The sequence below is a fragment of the Echinops telfairi genome, unplaced genomic scaffold (genome assembly GCF_000313985.2).
Source record: "Echinops telfairi isolate 266 unplaced genomic scaffold, ASM31398v2 ScPeMD7_7406;HRSCAF=8444, whole genome shotgun sequence".
NCBI lineage: Eukaryota > Metazoa > Chordata > Mammalia > Afrosoricida > Tenrecidae > Echinops > Echinops telfairi.
Window position 1 is genome coordinate 4,346,686 of NW_022111306.1, and position 9,480 is coordinate 4,356,165.

Genomic DNA, 9,480 nt, shown 5'->3' on the forward strand with positions numbered 1-9,480 from the left:
GCGGGCGGGCTTCCTGGCCTATGGACATAGAGGCCAAGGGACCATGTCATTGTGAGACTAAGGACCAGAGAGAGGGTTGGCTCCTGGCTGAGAAGAGGTCCTGCAGAGGACAAAAGACTATCCGTATTATTTTATGTCCTGTCTTGTGGCAACCTATTAGCTTGTAGCTTCCGTCAACTCCCACAATCGTGAGTATTGCCTTTGAGGTCTATGTGGCCTTTGCAACAGATTATCAGACCCCAAAGAGGAGTGGAGTGCAGTGGGAGGAATGGTTGGCATCAGAATAAGGGGGGGATACAAAAGGAAAAGGAAGGATGGAGTGTTGTGGGTTCGCGGAAATGAAGACCACTACAATGTCCAATGAAATGATTTGAATCTTTGAATCTTTATTTGTATCAGGCCAGCCCAGACTGCAGAGAGGAGGTTCAAAGGATCGATCCACTCTACTGCTGAACCCCTCTTCTCTGGCCACGCGTTTTAAAAAATGTTATTTCCGGGGGGGGGGGGGCCGGAATACAGAAAGCAGAAGAAAAAGCAATTTGAAATTCATTTATCAATATGTAAGCAGTATTGACAGAAGTAAAAACAAAAAAGTATATTAGGTAGTTTCAGGCACCTTGTTTTGTGATTCCATTTCTGGATTTTGTCTTCAGCTTGACCCTTTGGTGAGAGGAAATAAACATGCCTGTCCTTGGGAGAAAGACTTCCTGTTTCCCTTGATCAGGAGAGAGGGGTAGTTTAAAGAAGAATTGCCCTAAGGGCACTTAGACCCCCCTTCCATTGTGATGCTAAACTAGATTATTTCAGGTGAGCAGGGCTGGTCAGAGTGGGGAGAAGGCCTTTAGGAATGAGGAGGCTTTGTGCCATTTTCTCTTAGCCTTTAAGTCAACTAAAGAAATGGGGTGAAACGAGCTTGTCTATTTCATGGAGGATAGAGGCATGACTGTTAAGGCTCAATAGAATAAAAGAGCTTGACTTAAGCTACCCCATTTTTAAGAGTCTAAAGGTCATTCCCCTCCCCCTAAGAAGAGAATGTTGTTTTTGGAAAAATAAGTCGTAAAAGTAAAACTATGTTATCTCTAGCAGATGAAAAACAAGTCGTAAAAGTAAGCCACTGTGACCTTACAAACTGCTGCTCGTAAATGTCAGCCAAAAAGTTTTACAAGCACACCTGGACCAAGATAAGCTGGGCAGGCTAAACTGCCCACATCCTATTATCTTGTGCAGACACCCTTCCCCATTCCTTACAGACACACACCCCTCTCCTCACTGGTTTTAAGTGTATAAAAGGACAAAGAGATTCTTGCCGGTTGCTTCAGTTTGGACCCTGCGTGGCCATGCTGTAGCCCAAATCCGGATTTGCTTTTCTCTAACCTTTGCCTCCTTTTCTCTAGTAAACCTTTGCTCTTCTCTAATAAACTTTTGCTTTGTTACTTTGCAGCTGCTTGTGGGTCAGTGGTCTTTTGTTGGGCGCGACTCCGTAACAATGACTGATCTCTCCCTTGTGACAATGGGCCTTGGGTTGGAGTGGGAATGGGCTCTCCTTTCCTGCAGAACCTGTGGAGGTCAGATGCCTCCTACACCATTTCCTGTTTTGTATGTAGGTACCATGGCAATGGATAAGACATTATGAAAATTCACTAAAAGTAATGCTGACAAGAGTATTTTCTATACTTGAAATATGCAAGGGGGTACCTAAGAAAAACTGGATTTCTCACCCACTCCCAATGCTATGTATTTGAATTTTTGTACAAAACATTATCACCTTCAAAGTACTCTCCATTACACTTAAAACATTTGTCATTTCCCCCCCATACTTTTATTGGGCGATTTTACAACTCTTATCACGATCCATACATTCATCCACGGTGTCAAGCACCTTTGCACATATGCTGCCATCATCATTTTCAAAGCATTCTCTTCCCAGTAGAGCCTGATATCGGCTCCTCATTTCTTATTCACCCCTCCCCTGCCCACCCGTCCTAACGAACCCTTGATAAGTTAAAGATTATTATTTCCATATCTTACATCATCCTCTGTCTCCCCTCACCCACTTTTCCGTTATTTGTCCCCCTGGGAAGGGGTTCTAGATTGATCCTTGTGATCAGTTCCCCCTTTCTCCCCACCCTCCCCTAATCCTCCTGGTATCTCTACTCTTCTTGTTGGCCCTGAGGGGTTTATCTACTCTGGATTCCCTGTGTTGCTAGCTCCTATCTGTAGCAGTGTGCATGCTCTGGTCTAATCCAATTTGTAAGGTAGAATTGAGGTCATGATAGTGGGGTGAAGGAAGCACCAAAGAGCTAGAGGGCAGTTGTGTGTTTCATCGGTGCTATGCTGAACCTTGACTGGCTCATCTCTTCCTTGTGACCCCTCTGTGAGGGGATGTCTGATACATTTGTCAAATTTGCAATTCCAATATTGGAAACATTTTTCAAACTCATCTGTTTCAATGGCTGACAGCATTTCCCCCGTTTTTTTCTCCACCTCTTCTACGTCGTCAAAGCAATGTCCCTCTTTAAAAAAAATTTTTTTTTTCATGTCCCTCTTTATTCACAGAAACAAAACAAAAAGAAATCGCAAGGAGTGAGGTCAGGTGAGTAAGGTGCATGAGGCAAGAGAGGCATGCTGTTCTTGGCCCAACACTGGTGCACCGAGATGGCTGCATGAACAGGTGCATTGTCATGGTGGCAAAACCAGTTCACCATCTGCCACAAATCAGGCCTTTTTTTGTCTCACACTGTTACAGTATCTTTTCAGAACCTCTAAGTAGAAAGCTTGATCAACAATCTGACCTGGTGGAATGAACTCCAAGTGCACTAGAAGTCAAAATTTTCGTTTGTTCAGGAAGTTGACAGACATCCAGAAAGAGGTTTGTCATCAACCAACATTTCTTTCACCTTTTTTGAAACAAGAAAAACCACTCACACAGGTGAGTTTTTCCCATAGCGTTGTCCTCATAAACTGTGTTCAACATCCCAGCAGCTTTGGCAACATTTTTCCATAGTAGGAAACAAAATGTCACAGTCCCCCCTGCTTTTCTCTTAAATCAGCCATCAAAAAAACAAGGCTTGAGTGAAACTGCTTTCACGAAAAAATTCACTGTGACCAGAGAGAACCTTCCCAGGTGACACCACACAGAGGAAGTTGCTTGATGCTCCACTAGCAGGAAAAATGTCCACTATGAAAGCTCTGCCCAGCAGAACTTGTTTGTTTGTTTGTTTGTTTGTTTTGGTACCCCTCATATGTCAAACATATTAAAATATATTTCTATACTTGAAATATATGTAGACAAGCCACTCCATTTCTGTGGTGGAAAGAATTCAGTGCAAGCAAAGCTGGGTGATTTCACATTAAATGGTGCCATGTAGGGATCCCCCACTGTGCCATGGTGGTCGCCAGATCAGTCCGATGAGAGGAAGACTATGTTGTTGGAAACTTGTATAGTTTCTAGTCTTGTCTCCATGGCCACCTGTACATGGGACCATATAATACTGGGTGACTGGGGAAAGAAGTTTACTGAAATCCAGAGATTACGTTATTTTGTCTACGTGATCACTGAGACTGGGCCATGATCACGTCAAGACTGGGACTTGATCACTTACCTGGGACACTATTATCGTCACACACTCTCTCCATTCGAAAAGTTCACCCCCATATCTTCTACATCAGTCTTCTATTCTCAACACAAAACAAACTCACTGCCATTGAGTTGGTGCTGACTCTTAGCGACCGTGTGGGGGCAGGGTAGGACTGCCCCTTTGAGTTTCTGTGAGACTATAACTATTTATGGGAGTAGAAAGGAGCACCTGGTGGTTTCAAACTGCCAACCTGTGGATTGCAGCACAATGTGTGACCACTACACCACCAGGATGGTTGGTGACCATAAAATGAACAATGTGGAGGTGCTTAGACAAGTTACAGCAAGTCTAGTCCACGTTTAGGCAAATTCAAGCAAGCCCAAGCAGGAGCCACTTGTCCTGAGGAAGAATGTGGATCAAAGCAGATGAACGAATATGCAAAAAGAGGTGCTTAAACAAGGAACTTGTCTTAGCACGACATTCTTATACCAGGAAAAAACTTGCTTGGGCAAGTCCTCACTGATTTACCAAACAATAGTCAATCCGAAGAGCTTACAGTAACTAGCCAATCAGAATATTTTTACTGTTAGTTCCTGATATTTTAATATTTCAGCCCTGCCTGGTCTCTGACCTCTGACTGGGGGAGTATTGTGTTGAAGCCTCTGGCCTGTGTTTCTCAGTTTATGTTTACCTTAATTTCTAAACAGAGTGCGCACTTTTCTGCTGGTCGATACTGTTAGCCACTATCCGAGAGTCTGTGAATACATGCCTCAGGCCATTTATGTTTCTATATAAAGGGTACAACCCAATACAAGGGGGCTTCAAAATGTTCATGAACTAATGGAATTACAAGATAATGGAATTTTCCCACACACAGTTTGAAGCCCCCTTGTATATTCGATCCGGGTTCTTCCTCTGGAAGGCCTTTCCTTGATCTCTCGGCACTCGCCCAAGAGGGTCTGCAATGCAGGGCCATCCACTTCTGGTTGATGGCAGCATATTATGCAGTTCCTTCATAACCAGTCCTGCAGTGTTGGCTCCTGTGCTTTGTGGCCTGGAGAATGAATTCCATGTGAAATCTTAAATGTGGGTTGGTGAGAATATTGTAAAAGGGTATCGATATATACAGTTACTAATAGGGGGCACTTGAAGAGTCAGCCTGCTATTATTTTATGAGGGAAATGTAACACAGTATAGAAGAATCATACTTAGAAGAATTATATCGCCCATCAAGACATAGCTTAATTAAAAGGCCCCCATATTGGTGACTCTGAAGTTGAACCCCTCTGGCTCGCCTCATAGAGAACACTGTGCTTCGGTCTAGGCAGGAATTTTCAAGGACACTCGCTAAGTCAAAGACTAAGTTCTTATCTTCTGGGTGTTATGAATCCCCAGGATCCTCCCCCACTCCCCACTACTAAGAGTCAGCCCCTGCATTCCTAGCCTGTCTCCTAGAGATTCAGAGTCTGTCTCTGGAAATGCAACTCTCCATCCTATAGTCTTTGTTAAAACAAATTTTGTTTTTCCAGTTTGTGTCTGTCATTCTAAGAATTGTGTCTGTCAGAAAAGGAAAACAAACAAACAAACAAACACTTTCACTCTGCCTGTGCATACGCTGTGAGGACAGAGAAAAAGGGGAAGTTTCTCAGTGCCTGACCTGCACAACTAAGAAGAAAACACCTGAAAGTGGGGGTCGGGGTACAAGAAAGAGAAACAGAGACAAGATGGGACTGGGAGGTCTGGCCTGAGATCAGCCTCGAACACCTTTATTGAAAAGCTTATGTACAATCTGTGTGAGGAATTTGGCAGGCAAAGCATTGCTTTGTACCTTTTCCTCAAAATGCTTCATGGTCCGTCAGTACATTCTAATGACCACTTTGTTTGCCTGTCCTTCAAACAATCACCATTGTGAAGGGCAACACCGAGCCTTGGGGCACACCTCAGGCCCTGACTTCTGGGCACTCTGTCATCTTGGCAGCTGGCTGGTCCTCAACCAAGACCTTCATTAGAAAAAAACCCCTGACCATCTACCTTTTCTATGCATCTGAAAATAAAACATAGTCTTTTGAATTCACCTGGTTCCTGTAATTTGGCAAATGGTGACCAGGTAATACAAGCCTTCAATATTACCTACAACATTACCAGGGTGGGTAGACCAAGGGACTGCCTCACCTGCTTGTGCAGTTTAATTGTGCTTCTTGAATCTGCTTGTGTTCTGTCCTCGATAGAGGTGCCCTCATCTGAGAAAATGGCAGGTGGCTACAACGGACCTCCTCTGGCTTCAGTAGGGAGCAGAATCCAAGCCCACACCAGCCCATGGCCAGTGGGTTCCACCCTCCATGCTTCTTTATCCTATCGTGAGGCCGACAGTTCTTCCCAAGGCGCCCTCCTTCTCTGATCTGACAATCCATTGCAATTGCTACACAAAACTCACAGACAGTACTTATAATTGTTGGGGTTTATTAGGGAAGTTACCATGATACCACAGACTAAGATCATAAAGCAAGAAGGACACAATCATTGGTCCACAGCAGACCCTCTTCTCAGCTAGCAGCTAAGTCTCTCTCCAGTCCTTAGCCTCCCAGACACAGGGTCCTCTGGCCTTTGCCATACTCCAGGGGTCAGGAAGCTGGTTCTCTGCCTCATGAGTTCAGTGGTGCTCTGCTGGGTGTTGTGACTCCTCTGTATTGTAGCCTCAGAGGGGCTTGGCCTCTGTTGCCTGTGCTGACACCACCCCTTTAGGCAGGGATCTCCCTCAGGCTCCACCGGGGACTTTTCCTTCTGGATCACTACAATCACTACGGGGGTGTTAGTCCAGGTAGACTAGAGAAACAAATTCACAGATTCTCATATGTGTATAGGAAAGAGCTTTATATAAAGAGTAATTGTACATTAAGGAAACCTCCCAGCAAAAAAAGAAAGAAAACATCTCAGCCCAGTCCAGATCAAGTCCAAAAGTCCAATATGTCCAATACGAGTCCATAAATTGCTCTTTAGACTCATGCAACCATGCAATAATGCTGAATGCAGGAAGACCACAGGCCAGTGGGTGGGAATTCTTGTGGATCCAGTGGCGGTGTAAGCATCTCAGCACTGGCAGGGGTCATCTCCACATGGCTCCTACAGCTCCCAGGGTTCTGAATGCATCAGTGTAGCTCTATGTGGCTTGTTGTCAGGAATGTCTCACAGGGAGTGAGTGTGTGTTCTGCCTCCAGTGAGCTATTTATCTCTTGAGTGTCCAAATGAGGTCATCAAGCTGCGAACTGACTGTCAGGCTAAACTCCACCCTTTCACTCTTAAGTCTCAAATTGACAACAGATTATGTAACTACCACAATGGGATTGCCTTTTTCTCTGCTTCTGAGATGGCTCTCTTAGACTCAGAAGAGTGGCAAAAACAGACCAGGCCCTGAGTTAGCATTCTCTATACTTCATTTGCACACTTGCATCTAGTCACTAGACAGGAGTTACAAATGAATGATAGAGCCAAACCAAGTGATCTGATTTTTCTGCTCCATCCAATGATCTAATGTAATCAGTCATATGACACATGATTGACAGTGTAGGTGAACTAAATAAGAGTCAACAGAATTACTTTTCAAATGGAACACATTAATCAGATGAAGATGGTATGATCTTCTTCCAGAAGTCTGGGGGTCTGTCTCTGCCGTGCTCTTTCTACTGAGGCTTCTTAGGGGCTGCAGGAAGTTTCTTGGGTTCCCATAAACACAACACCATTGGGACGTTTGTCTTAAGTGCCACAAATTAGGGTAGCATGTATCAAATCTTTGACTTGCGATAGAGGTTATTTTTATTCTAGGTTCCATGTAGGACTAGAAGCCTTATGGACAAATGAGAAGGAGCAACTTTATCACATACAGTATAGGTTGTTCTCAGCGTGAAAGCAACATATAGCACATTCTCTCATTTTTGAAGGTTTTAGGAATCAAATTGCGTCCTCTAAAAAGATTTGTTGACGCCCTAACCCCTTCGGCCATTTATTAAAGTCGACCATGTATGGGACCTTGTATGGGGCTGTGTTAAGCTGGGTTTTCTAGAGATACAGAACCAGTGACACTTGCGTATATATGAGAAAGAATGTTGTAGTGAGGAAGTGATATAGCCCAGCCCAACCCCAGCCCATGAGTCAGAGGCTAGCTAGAAGTCGGGCCCTCCAGACTCACACAGCTGCCAGCCAATGAAGCATTGGAAGCTGGGAGATGACAGGCTGGTGAAGGCAGAGGATCTTGGATCCAAGGTCAACAGGGACACAGGAGGGTGCTGACAGCTCCTAGGGTTGGCAGGACACATGATTTCCTGGGCCCCATAAGCAAGACACAGAATCTCATCAAGCCCGAAGGAGACGAGGGGCAAGAGAGAGACCGCTTTTCCACAGTGTCTCTAAATAAGAAGGCCACACCACCCAGGAGGCATTATCAGAATGTGATCTTATTGATAGGCTGTATTCTGCCCATATCTTCTTGCAGGTGTGGCCAAACTGGAACACAACCTAAAGATGACAAGACATTTTCCTTTGAAGATAGTATCTGTTTAAAAGTCACACTGGAGCAGGCTAGTTCCTAATCCTGTATGAATGATGCTTTATAAAACAGAAGGACGACAGAACCATACACCAAAAAGCAGCAAAGAAATGCCAAGAGTTCCCAGAAGTCTAGTGAAGTTATGGGAAAGGCATGGAATCCTCTCTCATTGTCCTTGGATGGAATCAACATGCTATCTACTCTGATTTGGATTTCTAGTATGTTGAACTGGGAGTCATATATGTCTGTTCCTTTAACCACCTGCTTTGTGGCATTTTGTAGCTGTACCCCTAGGACACTTAAGACTGGATACCCTGTGATCTCGAACTTTCACTTTTAGTAACGTTCCCTACATTCTTAGATAAGAACCAGTTCTTAAAGATAGCCGTATGAAGCTACTCCATGAAGCATGGTTTGTAAGGTGAAAAACCCGAAACAAGCCAGATAGGAATTGATCAGTAGCTCATACAATGGGGTACCACCCAGCTATTAAAGGAATGAGGCATGTTTATAAAAGTATTGATATAGAAAGATCACTGAAATATTAAGTGAAAAAAGCAAGAAAATAACAGTGTGTAAAGTGTTTTATGAGGGTTTTTTTTTGTGAATATGTGCATCTAGACATGATTTTTAAAGCCGAGGTTGAGAGGACCGCTCCTGGAAATAGGAACTCCACGGTGGAGGTGGGTGGGGTAGAGAGTAGCGGGGGAAGGAGGAAGCAGCGAATCACTTTTAAATGGCGTCAAAGCAGGAGCCGAGGCTTGCATTCTAGGAGGGTGAGAGAGTACTGTGCTTTCCCGGGCCTCTTCTTAATGAAGCAAAGTGTGTAAAGGTTGTTGCAATAAAGGACAAATAAGTGACATACTTTCTACATTACCATGATTGCAATAAAAACTGGGATGAATGGGTTCCAGAAAGCGGGGTGCTCAAACACTTGGACACCAATCTTCAGAAACAGAGAGAACTTCAAAAAGCAATATGCAGAGCTGAGAGCGGCGGCTCCAGGACAGGAGACAGCTGCTCTGCGACAGAAACATGTTGAAGTGAAAATAAAAAAGAATCAACAGAAACCACCTGGCAGCAGAGATGGTGGCAGTCTTAGCGAGACACTGCAGCTGCCGCCAAGGAAAAGGGCCTGAGTGAATTCAACCGTTGACAGTGAGGAAACATTCATGGACAGAGTTGAAGTTGACGGCCAGGTTCCTGAAGAACTGAAAGCGTGGCTTGTTGATGATTGGGACTTAATCACCAGGCAAGACAGCACTGTTATCTTCCTGCCAAGAAGAATGTGGACTCCATTCGAGAGGAAAGTGCAAATTGTGGGGAACAGAAGGATTTCTCTTAAGTTGTCTCCCCAAAATA

The 9,480-nt window shown here is 44.3% G+C and overlaps 1 pseudogene; it reads left to right on the plus strand.

Annotated features, from left to right (window-relative positions):
* The first annotated feature begins 8,854 nt into the window (after positions 1–8,854).
* The window catches only part of LOC101644541, a 1,759-nt pseudogene continuing 1,133 nt past the window's right edge, over positions 8,855–9,480 (plus strand).